At 34.5% G+C, this 20,197-nt stretch overlaps 1 long non-coding RNA gene across 3 annotated transcripts in view; it reads right to left on the bottom strand.

The window, feature by feature from the left end:
- Positions 1-5,074: 5,074 nt before the first annotated feature.
- LOC137496733 (uncharacterized) overlaps positions 5,075-20,197 on the bottom strand; it is a 55,726-nt gene continuing 40,603 nt past the window's right edge. The window contains exons 1-3 of one of the 3 annotated variants that reach the window (XR_015503010.1): positions 10,378-10,546; positions 9,512-9,752; positions 5,075-6,199 (exon numbers count right to left, since the gene is read on the bottom strand). This is a non-coding gene — a long non-coding RNA (uncharacterized LOC137496733). Of the gene's footprint in view, positions 6,200-9,511; positions 9,753-10,036; positions 10,095-10,377; positions 10,547-20,197 lie in introns of those variants that run through there. The other 2 variants (XR_015503009.1, XR_015503011.1) reach the window with 2 other exon arrangements.

Here is a 20,197-nt window from a genome sequence, read left to right as displayed (position 1 = left end):
TGTCACGCGATGCAGGATGCAGGGACGAGCATGCAGGCGTATCGACTCAAACAGCAGCCGTTCGCTCCTGCAGCTTGCGTCTCGCTCCATTGGATGTTGTCAGGTTTCAAAAACATCTTGGGTTTGGTTTTGCAATCATTTTCCCCATCATCCATACATGGATATTTACCAAGTAGATGTGAGGGCTTGTTCCTTTTCTCTGTCAGACAGCAATACTACAGTAACGTATAGAAAATTCTACAGTGTTTTGAACCCACTACAATAAGTCATTGGTTAGCACTGTCACCTCACAGCAACAGTTTGAATCCTTGCTGGCGTCAGTTGGCATTTCTGTGTGGAGTTTGCATGTTCTCCACGTGTTAGCGTGGGTTTCCTACAGGTGCTCTGGTTTCCCCCACAGTCCAAAACCATGCACTATAGGCCAATTGAATAAGCTAAATTGCCCGTAGTGTTTGAGTGTGTGTGAATGAGTGTGTATCGGTGTTTCCCAGTATTGGGTTGCAGCCTGAAGGGCATCCGCTGTGTAAAACATATGCTGGATATATTGGCGGTTTATTCTGCTGTGTATATGACAACATATTAATAAGCCGAAAGAAAATGAATGAATTAATTATTGAGTCAAACAAATATAGCCAACTTGTGGGAGAAATCTAGTCTCGGTGATCTATAATGCCTTGTTGAGTGTTTGCCATAAGAAGCCCTTTCAAAATAACAGGATGTGGATTTGCCACAGTGACAAGAGCACAAACACCAAGACATTTATTTTTAAACTGATTGGAACAAGGATAGACAGAGCGGGCCTAAAGAATGCCACCTTTGTGTGATGGCCTGAAAGGTAGCTTCAGACTAAATCCAGCCCTGAATTAAATCTTTTCCTGGATCGGATTACTACTTAGAGACGCCGGAGAGCCACTGTTTCTATAAGACATTCAGAGATGATGATGATGATGATGCAGATTCCCAGCTGGAGGTTGTTTGGTACAGAAGGGCTGAGTAAAACATTCATGGTAATGACATTTAAGCTATAGATGACCCATTTCCTCCATTGCATAACACTACTTGTTTTGAGCTACACTGCAGACTAAAAACATTGTCTTGTCATAAAATAAATAGCTCAATAGAATTAAAGGAACAGTCCACTTTTTGTTTGAAAATAGGCTCATTTTACAACTCTCTCTGAGTTGAATAGTTGAGTTTTACAATTTTTTTAATCCATTAAGCCAATCTCCGGTTCTGGTGGGTGTAATTTTAGCTTAGCTTAGCATAAAACATTGAATTGGATTAGACCATTAGCATCTCACTCAAAAATGACCAACAAGTTTAGATAATTTTCTTATTTAAAGCTTTTTTTCAGGTGCTGCTTAATATCTTTGTGCCTTAAATAGCAACTTTTCATTTTAGGTTAGCATCTCACTCAAAAATGACCAACGAGTTGAGATAATTTTCTTATTTAAAGCCTTTTCAGGTGCTGCTTAATATCATTGGGCCTAAAATAGCAATAAAAATTGTTTTTATGTTAGCATCTCACTCAAAAATGAACCACAAGTTTATATAATTTTCCTATTTAAAGCTTTTTTTTCAGGCGCTGCTTAATATAATTGTGCCTGTTATAGCAACTTTTCACTTTCTGTTAGCATCTGATTAGCATCTCATTCAAACATGACCAACAAGTTTAGATAATTTTCTTATTTAAAGCTTTTTTTCAGGTGCTGCTTAATATCTTTGTGCCTAAAATAGCAACTTTTCATTTTAGATTAGCATCTCACTCAAAAATGACCAACGAGTTGATATAATTTTCCTATTTAAAGCTTTTTTCAGGTGCTGCTTAATATCGTTGGGCCTAAAATAGCAACTTTTCATTTTATGTTAGCATCTAATTACTATCCCATTTAAAAATGACCAACAAATTTAGATAATTTTCCTATTTCAAATTTTTTTCAGGCGCTGCTTAATATTATCATGCCTATTATAGCAATATTTAATTTTATGTTGGCATCTCATTAGCATGTGTGGAGGGCTTTCCCGCCGCAACCAGTTTGTCCGGTTAGCTCGTCGTGTTACGTTGGCCGCGGCGACAACCAGGTTCGAGTCTGGGGAAGAGCGGTTCCACAAATTAGGTAAGACAAAAAAAAACAGAATCCAAAAAATAAAGCGAACGAGTTCGTAATGGGGCGAGAATGCGATGAAATCCGAAAACGCGGTCAAAATCAGACGAGGGCTTTTCTTTTTCTGGACGGCTTTTGTAAATCGTCGCTTGGGTTTAGGGAAGGAGGAGGGTGGCTAACTTTAAATAGGAACTGAAACTCTTCATGGTGCTTAATTCTCATGAATTCTCTAATCAGAAACAAAATGTAGATATAACACAAGTAAGATCTTCATTTCACAGCTTGAGTGTGTACAGTTTTTTGAGTGAGTTTTTTGTTTATCATGAGTGCATAATAGGAAGACTTTCATAGCTTCCATGTCATTTTTACATCCGAAGTAAATGTAAGAAAAAAGGTCAGACTTTACAATAAGGTTTCCATTAGTTAATGTATTTACTAACATAAACAAAATTAGAATACTTGTACAGCATGTATTAATAATAGTTCAACATCTACTAATGCATTATTAACACCAAAATTCATGCTTGTTAGCATTAGTTAATGCAGCATGAGTAAACAATGAACGACTATTTTTAACTAACATGAACAAATACTGTAATAAATGTATTGCTCATTGATTGTTTATGTTAGTAAATGCATTGACTAACATTAACTAATACAACCTCATTGAAAAGAGTTACCAAAAAAATAAATGATTGCAGAACAATAATGAAAAAATTTGACAGATATTTACATAGGAAATACTGATAATAATAAAAAATATGTTTAATTCTTTAGCATGTTCCTATACACCCTTCCACACGCAACAGTAGCATAATGAAACATATTTTGGGTGGCATAATATGCACGGATTTCGTGCACGCGGTTGGTTTGAAGATGCACATCATCATATTGTGCATCTTCAAACCAACCGCGTGCTCGAATCCGCCAATGCAAATCTTATTTGTTCACATTCTTTTGTGAAATTATCATTGAGTATTAATTCTAGACAACACCATCTAACGCAAAGCTGAAGATCAATGGACAGCCAAATAGCGTCTGACATCTGCTTGTGTGACCCTTCCTCGTGCCGTCTCTTCTGCGCCTGTGAAAGTCAGGAAACGACGGTCTCATGGTCAAAAAATGATAGGTCGTAAAATGATGATTTAATATTGGGCTGCACAGTTGTGACAGGGGTGTGGAAGCCACTTTGATGGTTGTTGAATAGGCAATGGTGTCGTGAAAACGATGTCGTGTATGAGGCTGGATATTAGCATGAACTTCTCAATCTGTTCATCATGCACAGAAGAACTAGCACAGCATCCAGAAACCCAATGAACCCCGAGAAAAACAATAAGGTGATGTTTAAGGCGATACCTTTAAGTGAATACTTAAACACTGTAAAAACAGTACTGGGCACTAGTATGAATTCCTTCATGTTGTCCCAACACAAATTAATTAAGATAACTTAAGAATTATTACAAATTTAAGTGGATTAAAACATAAGAATTGGTTGTTTTGATTAAAATATTCTGAGTGCATGGATTTAATGAATATTTAGCCTCAAGGCAAGACAAATGTTTTATGAAGTCTTATGGGTGCAAAGGCTTTCGTTTTTTTATTATTGTTTGATTGATTGATTGATCATTTGATAGGTTGGCTGATTAATCGGTTTATCAATTGATTGATTTATTAAAAGTTCAAAAGGGCAGCGTTCATTAAAACATTTGAAATATTTTTTTGTTGGATTAAGGTTAGCGTAGCTTTATCCAAGTTTGTTTATTCATAAAAAAAGTTTTCTGACTCAAAGCTTAAGTACATAAAAAAACAAAAAACACTACGCTACCTGACAAAAGTCTTGTTGTCGATCTCAGTTGTAAGAGCAACAAATAAGAACTTGACTTCTAGTTGATCATTTGGAAAAGTAACAAGGTAGATTTTTCTATTGAATCTTCTACTGAACTGCATCCCAATCATCACAAATACTACAGAAGACCTACTGGAACCTCCATGACCAAGATTCTTACGGATATCAGTCAAGTTTGGTAAAGAAAAAATCATGGTTTGGGGTTAGATTTAGTATGGAGGGCTGTCCATTGTGCTGCCCATTACATTACAAACCACAGGAGAGGGCAAATTATTCAGCAGGATAGTGCTCCTCATACTTCAGCCTCCACATCAAAGTTCCTTAACGCAAAGAAAGTTAAGCTGCTCCAGGATTGGCCAGCCTAGTCACCAGACAGGAACATTATTATGCATGTCTGGGGTAAGATGGAGGAGGCGTTGAAGATGAATCCAAGGAATTTTGGGAGTCCTGCAAGAACGCTAAGAGTTTTAAGAGTAAATCCTTGTTGATTCATAAAAAGATTAAAAAAGATTTAATAATAAAAATGTATTGATTAGTCAATAAATCAAACTTTTTTTTTCAATAAATCAATGCTTGACTGGTTGGTTGATTAATTAATTTATCTACTGATTAATTTATTAAAGGCCATTTCAAACAGGTAACATTCATTTAAACATCTGAAATTAAGACTTTGTTAGGGTTATGGTTTGGATTTGGGTTAAAGTTAATAAAAATTTAAAATGGGAAGCAGCAATGCATTTGTTCTTTTATTTTTTAGGCATATTTTTGACATTAGGGCAATGCGGTGGCGCAGTGGGTAGCATGCTCGCTTTACAGCAAGAAGGTCTGTTGGCGTTTCTGTGTGGAGTTTGCATGTTCTCCCCGCGTTCGCGTGGGTTTCCTCTGGGTGCTCTGGTTTCCCCCACAGTCCAAAGACATGCAGTACAGGTGAATTGGGTAAGCTAAATTGTCCATAGTGTATGAGTGTGTTTGGATGTTTCCCAGAGATGAGTTGCAGCTGGAAGGGCATCCACTGCATGAAAAATTTGCAGGATAAGTTGGCAGTTCATTCTGCTGTAGCGACCTCAGATTAATAAAGGAACTAACCCGAAAAGAAAATGAATGAGTTTTTGACTTTTTTTTTGAAGATCTTTAAAATATTCTTGGTGTTATACACATAAAGAAGATATTTCGATGAAGCTCTAACCATTGACTTCCATAGTATCTGTTTTTCCATCTATGAAAGTCAAGGGTTAGTTTTCCAACATTCTTCAAAATATCTTATTTGTATATTTAGAATTAGAAAGAAACTCATAAAAGTTTGGAACCACTTGAGGGTGAGTAAATAGTGAGTCTATTTTAATGTTTGGGTGAACTATCCATTGACTTCCATAGTATCTGATTTTCCTACTATGAAAGTCCATGGGGACAGGATTTCAATCTTCCTCAAAATATCTTATTTGTGTTCTGAATTAGAAAGATTCACCCCCCATTTTTATTGTTCATTCTCTCTTTTTTTCTGCCTGTATATAGTTTTGATTAAGATAATGAAAAATAAGGCAAAGGGATATGTTCTGTTGCTGTTATGAAGAAATTTGTGTTTTATTTTTGGTCCCTAATTGGGGAATTTAAACAGTAAAAACTGTAAAAGTGACATGTTTGCTGATGCTGTAAATTGTATCTCTGCAATAAAAACTTAAAAAAAAAAAAAAAACAAGAATTAGAAAGAAACTCATAAAAGTTTGGAACCACCAAAGGGAGAGTAAATAGTGTGTACACTTTCGTTTTTGGGTGAACTATCCATTGACTTCCATAGTATCTTTTTTTCCTACTATGAAAGTCAATGGTTACAGGTTTCCAACACTCTTCAAAATATCTTATTAATATCTTATTTCATACAAGTATGAAACCACTTGAGGGTGAGTAAATAGTGAGTACATTTTCTTTTTTGGGTGAACTATCCATTTAATAAACGACTGAAGAGAAATGAGTAAATAACAACAGATTTGAATTATGCTGTGTGGACCGTCCCTTTAATATGATGTTCTGTTACTCAATAATATCTTGCATTTTGCTGAGAAACTTCTGTTACACTTAAAACACTCAGTTTTGTGTTAGTCTTGGATGTCAATCTCCTTACATCATCTCGAACTGGTCACCATCACACAACAGGCCTAAAAGTGGACTCAAATTAAGTCTCGCGCGGCTGTTGGCAGACGTGGCACGCTTTCGCCCCTCTCACGAGAGCCTGGGTGGGCAGATAAGTGATCTAGACGAGAGAAAAGAGAGTTTTTAACCTGTGTTATTGCATTCTTCTGTCTAATAAAGGCTTTCTCTCCCACACACTCGCTTAGATAAGCAGCGTTAAGGGTCTGTTTGTTTAACATGGAGATTTCAAACTGGATGTCTTAAGCACATCTCGGTTAAAAGGATTGCTGACGTTATCTGACGAGGCCAATTGAATTATCTGTAACTGTAACGGCGTGTTTATGTGGAGAGTGAGCGATGGGATGCACTGCAGCAACACTAGATGGATTTTATGACGTCACGCTGCAGTGTAAACAGTGTCAGGAGTTTGCACTGAGGGGAGTGTGTTGTGACTGTAAGCTATTCATTTGTAATAAGAGTTGAGGGGATGTTTGTTTTGATCTAAATGGCTAAAAATCACTGTTAAATGTCTGTTATTTTTTGTCATTACTTGATCTATGAATCGTAAATACACTGAACGCTTGGGGTAAGAATCCTTTAAAGGGTCACGAAACACCAAAACACATTTTTTGAGCTGTTGACAGTCGTATATGTGTCCCACACTGCTAAAAACACTATTAGGACACCTATATTTCACTAAAAAGTGTAAATTGGTTGTTTTTGCGTTATTTCAAGCAAATTCGTACTTCCAGGTTTGAAACGAATTTTTGAAGCTGCGTCACGGGCATGACATAATAGCCTGTATTCCAGCGTGCAGACTGGACGTCTGTGCCATTGTGTGTCTTATTACGTCTTACAGTGTGATGCATTAATGCATGAGTAAGGCTTGGTTCAAACCAATCAGCGCGCTCTATTGTGCAACTTCATTAATATTCATTACTGTCACAGTGTTTAGACGACAGAGACGCCATGTTGTGTTGGCAAAACAAGCGTGAAGTGTTGCTTTTATAGTTTGCTGCAGTTAAGTTTTGTTTTCATTTTCTCTCTGTGAGAGCGCAGACTCAAGTGTGGATTAACAGTGTACGCGACGCGCGACAACAATAACTTACGTGTCCAAAGAGGGTTATTGTTTACCTGAGAGCTGTTCTCATCTGCAAACGCTGAGATCCGGATTCGCTTTAGTCTCCTCTTAATAAAGACGCGGCTCTAGTTGCTGGTGATTGTCCTGTCTCTACAGATTTGGTAAGTGAGCAACCAGTGCTCTATGTTTATTCAGTTCGTATTTTATTCGTATCAAACAAACTATTGCAACGAGTGTAAACAAGTTAGCACTAACAGTTACAACCAAACTATAACCTCGTGTTGGATTTTGTGAAAGGAATAACACACGCGGCTTTCTGACGCTACCTGCCGTGTGCATCTAAGTTTCCGGGAAATGCTCATTCGCCGTGCGGTATCAAACATTGCATGAAAAATACACGCTTAGAGCAGTTCCTCGAATCAAATATCACGTTTGTCGGGAGGGACATGAATGAATTCCCTGAATGAAAGAGCCAAACTGCAGTTAAAGTCCACCATTTAATAATCTGGCAAATAATTTGACTACAGATGTCCATGTAAACACAGTCACATTGTCCGCTGTGGTTGTGTGTTTTGACTCTGAAATTCAGCGCACCCAAATAGACACTCCCACACCAAGCCTCGTTTCTTCCTCCGACACTCCCCCCTAAACAGAGCTGGACACGCCCACTTTTCTGACTTTTTCCAAAGTAGAGGTGTGAAAACACCCTGCTGAAACGAGGGGGTTTCATGGCCCTTTAAGGTATAGTTCACCCAAAAATGAAAACTTATTATTTACTCTTCCTCAAGTGGAGTTTCTTTCTTCTGTTGAACACAAAAGGGAGATTTTTTTTTAAAGGTCGAAGAAACCCTAGAGTACTTTTGTGGAGATTTTAACAGGTTTGTGTGTGTTGAGCATTAGTTAAGACAACGTTATCACCTGTTAGCTTTAATAGACTGATTTCACGTGGCCGCCATTTTCAAAAGCGAAATCGAGGCTGCGGTGGGAAGAAACCCGGAAGTATCATTGGGAGTTACATAGGAATGTTGTTTAACTGGCTATATATCTTATCAGCGAAGAGAAAGTGACACAAATTTATAATTTCTCCACCTTCCGGGTGACCCGAAGGTCCGTTCTGAATGAAAGGTGAATGTAAAAAGGGATATCAGAGCTCATTTTCAGCTACTGTAAGTTAAGGGAAATGGCACTAGTTAGCTAACGTTTTCTTTCCCAAACACACGTTTTAGATGCCATTTATCAAACTCGAGTTAATAAACTGAATCTTTCACTATATTAGACTTGTCACGATACTGAATTAAAAGAAAAACCGGCAATTTCGTGCTAACATTTAAGACACTGTTGATGGCTTTCCTAAAACAGCGCTGATTTGCCATAGTATTCACGTGTTTAACAGAAATGATTGTGATCCCACCGCTGTATACTGAGCACAAACACAGACGAGCCAAGGGATCTGCTTGATGACTCGACTGATCTTGACGGCTGCTTCACGCTCCAGTCCGTGTATCTGTGTTTGCACTGGGTGAAGAGCGGTAAACTGAGCGCAAACCAAACACAGATACACAGAGACTGAATCGCGAAGCCGTGAAGATCAGTCGAGTCATCCGCACTCAGCAGCGCTTCCATGTTAGCGGGAAATAGCCGGGTTTAAAACTTCAGTACCAGGACAACACCATTACAGACAACACGAGGGTGTGCTGCAGAGGACTGCAGTGTTTTATCACTCACCGGTTCACATAGGCTGAAGCAGGAAAGCGTCCTCACGGTGTTTAACTAGTGCCATGAGCTGAAGCCTAAGAGGACACTTAAGTGTATCACTGAGATTGTGATCTTGTTTGATGCTAAAGTGCTTTTAATTGTTTAAAATAAAGTTACTGAATAATAATAAAGTGATGTTTACACCATTTCTGCATTTTGAAATCTCGGCAACAGCTGGAGGTTTGTAGTACACAGTATGTTACTGCAATGCTTACAGTGCTGATCCTATACTTCCGGGTTTCTTCCCACCGCAGCCTCGCTTTGGTCCTTTAAAATGGCGGCTGCGTGAAATAAGCGTATTGTGGGGAAAACTGTATAGTTTTCAGCTTTTTATCTAATAAAAATTTCATTTTTCGAGTTTAACTTTTGGGGTGGGATCAAAATCGGTGACATAGCGCCGATCTGCCTGTCCAGTGATGATGCGTCAGTTTCTCATTATTATTCATAGCAGAGTTTTCTTTTCCTATGAAGCTTCTCAATTATTTATGAGAGCACATGCTTTAAGGCAGACCTGCCAAGCTGTGAAAACCAATGACTGGGTTATGTAAAGGAGGCCAGCTAGAGAAGTGCTGTGCAGGTAAACCTCGCTCCTCTGACCTCTAAAGATGCTCCAGCCTCCTTGGTAGAGCAACCGACTCCCATGCGGAGGGTCACCAGTTTAATACCAGCTCGGAGCAGGTGGGGTGGCGTAGGACCGGCGGGGTTACATTGGTGCCGTGACTTCGTCCCTCACCACAAAGAATTCTCCGACACCACTGGCTTTGGTGGATTACGTCTGCAGTTTATTAAAGACAGAACAGTGATAAACACTACACAAACACACTCTCAGTTTTCTCTTCTGTCTCACTCCAAATCCAAATCAGTTCTCATTTAGCAATAAACTCTTTTTACATCAAACAATTTGTTTCTCTTGTTCTCTTTAAACACACAATAGACATCACATACACACAAACTTGCATAACGTATTAATATACATAATTAAATAATATTAATTATTAATAAGTGACCTTTATATATTTCTACATAGAATCTCATGCATTGAAAATAAAGAAATTTATTTCAGTCTATCATCACATAGAAATTGGATCGTATGGTAGTTATTATTTTGTTACCATTACATACCTGCAGTTTATTAAGGACAGTGATAAACACCGCACAGACACACACTCAGTTCTCTGTTCTGAAAGTCGCAAAAAGAGAAAAAAGTGAGCCGCTGTCCCCATTAACACTGAAGCAGATTAACAGCTCAAAAATACATGACTACAAAGACACAAACTGGACATAATATAACAACATCTCTTGACAATTTTAACTGCATGACGATTTCAAAGACATAATACATCCTTTTTACTATATTTAAGTAGCAAAGTCGATAGAAAAAGGATATATAAGCCGCCATTAAAATATTAGCGCGGGCGGCAACTTGAACCAAGGCAATAACAGCTCATAACATCAAAACTCACTTTATACTGAAAGATAATGCTTAACAAGGACACAATTGGACTCAATCCATTATCAAAAATTGTAATCCACTGATATGAACAAACATTTTATCCCAATCGACTATATTTTAACCATTTATCACGGAGCTCATTCACATCATACTATCTCAGACAAGTCCAACTCCGTTCTGGTTCTGACGAGACGAGACACGAGCGGGACGGAAAAAAAAGGAAGTGACATCACTCAACGTAAAACTGATTTTAAAACAAAAAGTTAACATTTCCCAAACACTTTTATAAGGTCATTAATCATTTTATTTGAAATTAAATGAGAATAAGAAAATGAAATTATTTATTAATAAAAACAAATTAAAGTTCACTGGAACAGTCCAAACAAAATGACAACAGTGAGACCACGTCCCCACACGGCAAGAGTCAAATGTGTTTGTTTCCATGATCCACAGGGTTTGTTGCATGTGTTTCCCCGCGATACAGGCCAATACAGCAAAGCTGTTTGCAACAAGCGTTTTTGCCGACAGAGCTGTACGAGAATTGGAGTAAACGTGTGTAAACGGGGCCTCACAGAAACGCAATCCCGAACCTGCACTTCTGATTGGCTGAGAGACAGTCAACTGTCATTTGCATATGTAAATAAGACAGGACAAATAAACTATTAATACGGCTGGATAAAGGTTAAAAATAGATCAATTGTAAATATAAATATAAAATAAATGTCATGTCACGGAGAGGCAGGCGATGCAGTGGAAAACATATGGTGGAATAGTTCGCAGTTCATTCCACTGTGGCAACCCCTTATAAATAAGGGACTAAGCTGAAGGAAAATGAAGTAATGAATTAATTACAGCATTAATAACATGGTAAAAATTTAGTTACAGTACATTTTTACTAAACATTTTTATAAATGTTTTTATTTTTATAAAACAATGAGCTAATTCGTTTCAAAAATGATTATGCTGCTGAGAGAATTATTCTTTTTGTACACTAAATGATAAAAGAAAACACAAATATAATATAATTCTGACATGATGGGACTCAATCTGTGCTGTTTAACTCGGGCAACTGAAAGCAAAACAGACATTATCAAGTGCAGTGTTTGCAGGCCTCTTTTAGGGAAAGTGTGTGTCGTTCATTCGCTCACAGTAACGGATTTACGGCCTGACACAGAGAAACACTGTAATTGGTATTTGTGGCGAGAGGCTGGCGGCCAAGGCCTCCCATCTCAAGTACAAGATAAGGATTTTCTGCATGCAATTACAGCTAATGCCGCATTCAGCCAGGCACGGAGGACAGGGTTTAGCGTGTACATACCTAGAAAGTGCTGAAAAAAATACGGACCACAAAGTCGCACAAACATGCGCACATTATGCATCCATGCAGGATTACAATAAATGTGTGTGCGAGAGTTTTACAGCTGTATGAACGAGGAGGGAAGGGGAAACACCCACGCAAACAATAAAAGGTGTCATTTTTTAAACTAAGCGTGCTGATTGTTTATTTGGCATTTGGGATTTTTTCCTAATGGAGGTTTTGGGTGGGCTGCCAAAACACGATGAGGGGAGAAAAAGAGAGGGAGTGAGAGAACAAGCAAAACAACAAAACAAGAATGTTTCCATTATAATCAACGATACTGCAAAGACTGCAAACATGCACAGTTTCTTAATGACTTTGAAGCTGCAGTTTAAAAAAAGAAACTGTGCATGAAATGCTTTTAAAAGGTTTAGTTAATTGTTATATTATATTATTCATTAATTCATTTTCTGCTTAGTCCCTTTTTTTATCAGGGGTCACACAGTGGAATGAACTGCCAACTCATCCAGCATATGTTTTACTGGATACCCTTCCAGCTACAACCCATCACTGAGAAACTTCCATACACACTCATTCACACTCATACACTACGGACAATTTAGCTTACCCAATTCATCTGTACCACATGTTTTTGGACTTGTGGGGGAAACTGGAGCACCCAGAGGAAACCCAGGCAAGAACAGGGGAGAACTTGCAAACTCCACACAGAAATACCAACTGACTATATTATAATATAATATAATATAATATAATATAATATAATATAATATAATATAATATAATATAATATAATATAATATAATATAATATAATATTTTATTATATTATATTATAATAAATGCTATTAAATAAGGTTTAGTTAAATTATTTATTAATTAGTATTATTATTATTAATAATAATTGTACATTATTATATTATATTATATTATATTATATTATATTATATTATATTAATTATATTATATTATAATAAATGCTATTAAATAAGGTTTAGTTAAATTATTTATTGATTACTATTATTATTATTATTATTATTATTAATAATAATAATAATTGTGCATATTATATTATATTATAATAATAAATGCTATTAAATAAGGTTTAGTTAAATTATTTATGATTATGATTATTAATATTATTAATTGTGCATTACATTATATTATATTATTCATTCATTCATTCATTCATTCATTCATTTTCTTGTCTGTTTAGTCCCTTTATTAATTCGGGGTCGCAACAGCGGAATGAACCGCCAAATAATCCAGCAAGTTTTACGCAGCGGATGCCCTTCCAGCTGCAACCCATCTCTGGGAAACATCCAAACACACGCATACACTATGGACAATTTAGCCTACCCAATTCACCTGTACCGCATGTGTTTGGACTGTGGGGGAAACCGGAGCACCCGGAGGAAACCCAGGTGAATGGGTGAACAGGGAGAACATGCAAACTCCACACAGAAACGCCAACTGAGCCAAAGCTCAAACCAGCGACCTTCTTGCTGTGAGGTGACAGCACTATGCATTATATTATATTATATTATATTATATTATATTATATTATTTTATATTATATTATATTATATTATATTATATTATATTATATTATAATAAATGGTATAAATAAAGATATAATCAAATTGTTTATGATTATGATTATGATGATGATGATTATTATTATTAATTGTGCATTATATTATCTTATATTTTTATATATAATATAATATAATATATTAAATTTTAATATAATATATAAAATATATAAATTTATCTAAAATGCTATATTTATTTGCGCATTTTTGTGCACTGATTAATTAATATATCAATTAATACAGATATTGAACCAAATACCAAGTATTTTATACAATTATTTGGGAAAAAATAAATAAAATTGTTTTATTGGTTAAGAATAATATGAAACATAAAGGACTATTTCTTGTCATTTTTAAAATGAATAATAAAAAAATATATTATAGCATTAATGACATAATAAAAACATGCTGATGTTTAAAACGCAGTAACTGATCAGATGATTTTAGATTTTAATAATAAAATATGTTTAGATTTAAAAAAAATAATGATCCCAATTTGCTTTCCTTCAGAAATTATACAGAAACTGTACTATGTAATCATGCTACATTATGAACAACTCCTGTCATAGACACTTGTTTATCTTTAGTCAGTTCTGAATTGCTATAACCAAGTCTCAATCTTGCTTCTGTCAAATATTGGGTTTCATTTGGAAATTTGTCACAACAATATTGCGCAATATTTGCTTTTCTGTAATGTAATAAAGTGAACTATACTTTACCTTTAGACTTTGCTGCCTTTACAGGATTTATCATCAAAGTTGACATGCAAAAAGAAAGAACAAAAGTGATTTGATGGTGTCTACAATGCCTTAATTGCTTGTTATTGTCATTTGGCAAGTGGTCAGGCAAAAAAAACTCATGCAGTGTAATTCTTGACCAGTGGGGGGCAACAGGAGATGAAAAACTAATTGTCTTTCAAAGGAACACAATCGTGTCAATTCAGTTGCTGATACACGTAGATTTTATAATACGGTTTATATAAGAAAAGGAAAGCCAAATTCATAACTATTATGATATATTTTATACAATTTATAGAATCCTATGTTTATATGTGATAAAACTAATTACTATGAAATATAAATACCAACATACACCTGCAAACTGGATTTAGAAACTCTCAGCAGACAATAAATGATTGTTCTTCTTGTGTGATTTTTTTCCTTATTTTTTAAAGATATTAAGTCAGTTTATGCTTAAAATGATGGTAATGCAATTGGTTATGTTAATTTAAATATTAAAGTTAACTTTTTAACCTAATTTACCAGTTTTTAGTGTATTGAAACTTTTATTTCCGACAAAAGTTTTTTCCAGAAATCAAGCACAATGTTGTTCCTCATTTATTTATTTGTTTGTTTTTACCATTTTTATTTATTTAATTGATTATTACATAATTATTTTTTTTATTATTTTTGTTTATTTATTTGATTATTTAAAAAATATAATTTTGTTTGATTATTAATTAATAAATGAATTCATTTCGTTAACTTTATTTGTTTGAATATTTATTACATTTTATTTAATTATTTATTTGTTTGTTTTTAACATTATGTATTTATTATTATTTGTATTTATTTGATTATTAATTATTTAATCTATTTATTTATTTGTTTTCTTGTTTAATTGATTATTTTATAAATATTATTTATGTAGTTTGTTTAATTAATAATTTATTTCTTTTTTCCTGTTAATTATTTATGTAATTGATTGATTATTTATTATTTTATTATTATATTTTATTATTTTATTATTTTCTATATTTTGATTTATATACATATATATATATATATATATATATATATATATATATATATATATATATATATATATATATATATATTCATTCATTTACTCATTCATTTATTTATTTTTATTTACAAATATCTGTCCTCAGTTTTTTTGTTATATTTATTAATATTAATATTTTTATTATTTCTTCCAATGTATTTCAGGAGAAACATCAGAGTTGTTATTTAAATTTCAACACAAGCGAGCTGTTAAAGAGAAGCGAAAAGAGAGCACTTTAAAGGCACGCTCATAAAAGACCAGTGATGGCACGTAAAAAGCTTTGTTTACAACAATGAGCCCAGGAGTAAATAAATGCTGGGGGAAGCAAGAGTTTAATGTGTCTGTGGTTTGGCTGGAGCTGCAGGACCCAGAACATCATTAAACCTAATGGATAGGATGTGGTTTCCCTCTGAAGAAAGACACACCGTTCAGGTGAACTAAACCTCCCTGTAATGACCCACCAATTGGACCAGCCACTCCAAACTGATTGGTCAGGCGTTACGACCAATGAAATTGAGGCTAGACTGTGATCTTTGGCCGTCAGATGAGATGCATCACATACTCTGTGGTTTTTCGGGGAATGCATCTCCATGAGAAATTTATGGACTGATGAGGGATCTTATGATGAAGCTGAAATCACTTTTAGAAAGAGGTCGTCGAGGTCGGGCTGTTATTTGTGTCACACATTTGATGAGATCCCAAAGGAACATTTTATAGCGTAAAAGTTGCAGTTTTGTGGCTCCGTCATGTTTCATTTAAAATCAATGTTGATTCTGCAAGAGCACCTTGGGAGATGTTAAAAGTGAAACGTTGATATTCAAAATGAAAATAGACAGCTTAGGTTTATTGGAAAATTATGACATGACAGTGAAAAATATCCTGTGCATGGTGCTAAACATGCATTTATATATATATATATATATATATATATATATATATATATATATATATATATATATATATATATATATATATATATATAGCAATATCACAAGTAGTAGTGCGATATGGCTGTATATCAGCACTGGTGGGAGGTGTGCATTAGTGCCACGTGCCTTAGCGTCCCACCAGTGCTGATATATATATATATATATATATATATATATATATATATATATATATATATATATATATATATATATATATATATATATATATATATATATATTGAATTATTTGTTTGTTTTCTAGAATTTTTATTTATTTATTTATTTATTTATTATTTAATTAATTAATTTATTATCTTTGTTTGATTATTAATAAATTAATTCATTTTGTTAACTTATTTATATGTTTGATTGATTATTTATTACATTTTGTTATTTATTTATTTATTTGTTTTGAACATTTTTATTTATTTGATTATTAATTAATTATTTAATTACTTATTTATTTATGTATTTACTTGCTTGTTTTTAACTTTTCTTATTTATTTGATTATTAAATAATTAATTAATTCATTTATTGATTTATTTATTTTCTTTTATTACTTTGATGGATTACTTAATAATTGTTATTTATTCATTTAATTTTGTTTGTTTGATTATAAATTTATTTATTTATTTTGCTTATCTATTTATTTATCCACTTGATTATTTATTACATAATGTTAATTTTTTTGTTATTTATTTATTAGTTTTTAACATTTTTATTTATTGATTTATTTGATTTGTAATTATTTAATTAATTTATTCATTATTTATTTTAACTTTTTGTTTGATTATTTAATAAATAATATTTATTAATTTATTTTTGTTAAGTAATTTATTTGTTTGATTATTTATTACATTTTATTTATTTATTTGTTTTAAAAATGTATTTATTTATTATATATTAAATAATTATTTAATTAATTTATTAATTATTTATTTTTGTAAATTTTTTTGCTTAATTGATTATTTAAATAAATAATATTTATTTATTAATAATAAACAAATATTATTATTGAACAAACAGCTCTGCTCTCAAATCCAAAACATCAGGCAATGTTTAGCCCTTATTCAGCATGAAAGAAGAGGATGTCTTTTTATCTTTTTTTTTTTTAGCATCGCATGCTTCCGAGCTCACCAAGACAGTTTTCTCCTAAATTTATAGCAGCAGAAAAGATGCACATATTTTCACAAAACGCACAAAACCGCGAACATCACACATGTCGACAAGAGCAGATTTACTCCTGCTTGCTTAAGCTGGCTGTGCTGCGACCGCTCTCATGCTTTCAGGATGAGGAAGTCTTGATTGGCTATTTGACAGATTGTACACCGAGCACCAGGCCCCCCAGACACCCATATAACAGTCTGTGTGTTTTCAGCAATGGAGTATGTTGGTGTGTGTTGGGACAAGGCCTACTGCACAGACACACACAAGTCTAAGTAACTAAGAGGGTTAGGTTTATCTCTAGCTCTATACAGACCGACAGGGGACCAAGGTTTCTGCTCATTTAAAAATATCACGTAAAAATGTTTTTCTTTTAAGATATTTCTTCACAATATTAATATATTATTATTTATTAAATATGCATTTTTTAAACATATGCCAAGTGAGGACCTAAAGCTTCGAATAATATCTACCTATCCAACAGGGAACTTTCATAAACTGCAATGACACTGAGGGCTCTATTTTAATGATCTAGGTGCAAAGTCTAAAGCGCATGGCACAAAAACATTACGGTCGTGTCCAAATCCACTTTCGCTATTTTAAGGATGGAAAAATATGCTCTGCGCCACAGCACATGATCTAACAGGGTTGTGCTTATTCTCTTAATAAGTTATGGGTTTGTTTTAAGCATAACATGCATTATGCCAATCAGATTCTCATCTCCGATTCGCTTTAAAAGACGCTGTCTCATCACCTAGGCTGATTCCGGCTGATTGGCTGCTGAGCTCGGCATATACATCATATTTTTGTTTTGTTGATGTTTCTTTACACAGTCAAATGCCTTTTGAGATTTTTTCCTATAATTATCAGATGATATGGCATGCTGTGTGCACTTAATTGTGCTTACAAACCATTCAAGTTGCCTCCATTTCCCAGGTGAGTTATATACTTATGTACCATCTCTATAAATGTGTTTGTTTTATTTTAGATCATTTATCATTTGTATTTTTCTTTAGACCTGTAATGCACTCCAGAATCTGACAGATGAATTAGCTGTAGGCTCTAGAACAGTCATCTGAAATGTCATACAGTGTTATGTTGGATTTCATCAATAGTCTTGCATTTACTAACACAGACTATATTTGAAGTGTTTGGACATAATTCGCGTTTTCATCCAGTAGAAAAAGGTCATAAGAACAATGTTTAGTGGCTCAATGTGTTACAGCACTGTTTTTAAAAGTCTAAACACTTTATTGATATAGTGTACAACCAAGCACATATGGTCAGAACACAAACGAGTCGCAGGTAATAAAGTAATAAGCGTTCTTCCAAAGGAAAGTCTATTTAAGCCAGGTCTTAGCAAAATGCTAGCAAGTGTCTGTAGCTCCCCTCACTCTCGGCCTCTTTGCCCTTGTTTGGTATTCCGCCGTGGGTGCGATGACGCTCGAACAAAATGGCGACGGTTGGCCGCGTCTACTTGTAGCTTCTTTTGCAGTGTTCAGAAAACTATGGGTGACTATGGGTACTACGTCCATATATTTTACAGTCTATGGTTTGGACCCACAAAGACGCATAACTCACCTGCTCGGCAGCTTTCAGTTGGTCAATGGTGCAGCCTATTTCAGGTTGCTCAAAACAGCAACGTGGCAACAATGTGCCCTAAGACACATCCTTATCAGACCAGCACACCCATGAGTCCAGAAAGTGGCGCAAATTAATTTACTATTGAAACAAAATGTGAAAATTAGGGTTGTGCTGGTCTGAAAAAAGCAACAAATCGGGTTAGGATTAGGGTTCATTTCATCATTAGCTCTATACTGGCCAAGAGGGGACCAAGGTACCAAGGTTCTTTTAAAGAAGAAAAATACTATAAAAATAATATGTATTTTTTGGAAACATGCTAAGTGAAATTTCTGGCATGAAACTATGCACGTGCAGGCTAATAGGTCACCTAATCTGCTCCTGCGTCTTTAACTACCTGCCGCAGGAAATTGGTTGCTGCCACCTCTGCAGCCAATGAGCTTGCTCCTCATCAGTTTAAATGCTCCGCATCATTTTGCGCTGTTAAGCAACGGTGTGTTTTCAGAGACCCTCCTCCACCCCAGCTCCACCTGTGTTTAGATCTACTATGGGATAGGGTTGGGCGATTTGGCCTAAAATTAAAATCTCGATTAATTGAACATTTTAACTCAATTACAATTAATCAACAATTATTTTATTTATGTTTTGTGAGAGGTTTCCCAGTGATTAGCGGCTAAGCTGAAAAGAAAATAAATGAATGAATGTGAGAGATTTAGTGAGAGATTTTTTTGAATGGAGGGTGCATTACTTGATTTTAAAATAAGTAAAAGAGAAACACACTATCTACTATCTATGAACATTTACTGAACATCAATGTTGAAGAATTAAAATTAAAACACACATTGAGCGTCAGCGAGGGCCATGGCGAGGGGTGTGAGACTGTGCGAAGGCTGCTCCAGACTATACACATGCATTTGAAACAAAAGCATAAAGAGAGTGGGCACGTAAATCCAAACGTAGCACGGAAAGTGATCCAAAAATATAAAAAACCTGGAAAAATTTGATGGATTACACGTTCTGAATTTCAATTTCGATTTATTTTTAATTATTTGCCCAGCCCTATGGGGGTTACGTATTATGTTTGCAGCAACGGTGTGTTGTATTCTTAGACAGCAAGTCTGTGTATATACTGGCAGTAGCAGGTCTTGGTACTTGCTCTGCCATAATAATCAAAGCAGCAGCAGCAGCGTAGCAGATCTACACCGCCAAAACCAAATACATCAACTTTGCCATATACAGTTGAAGTCAGAATTATTCGCCCCCATTTGGAATTTTTCTTTTTTTTAATATTTCCCAAATTATGTTTCACAGAGCAATGGAATTTTCACAGTATGTCTGATAATATTTTGTTCTTCTGGAGAAAATCTTATTTGTTTTATTTCGGCTAGAATAAAAGCAGTTTTGAATTTTTTTAAAATCATTTTAAGGTCAAAACTATTAGCCCCTTTAAGCTATATTTTT

Source organism: Danio rerio, chromosome 11, assembly GCF_052040795.2.
Source record: "Danio rerio strain M-AB ecotype USA chromosome 11, GRCz13ab, whole genome shotgun sequence".
NCBI lineage: Eukaryota > Metazoa > Chordata > Actinopteri > Cypriniformes > Danionidae > Danio > Danio rerio.
The sequence above is the reverse complement of the archived record's forward strand: the minus strand, read 5'-3'. Positions and strand labels throughout refer to the sequence as shown.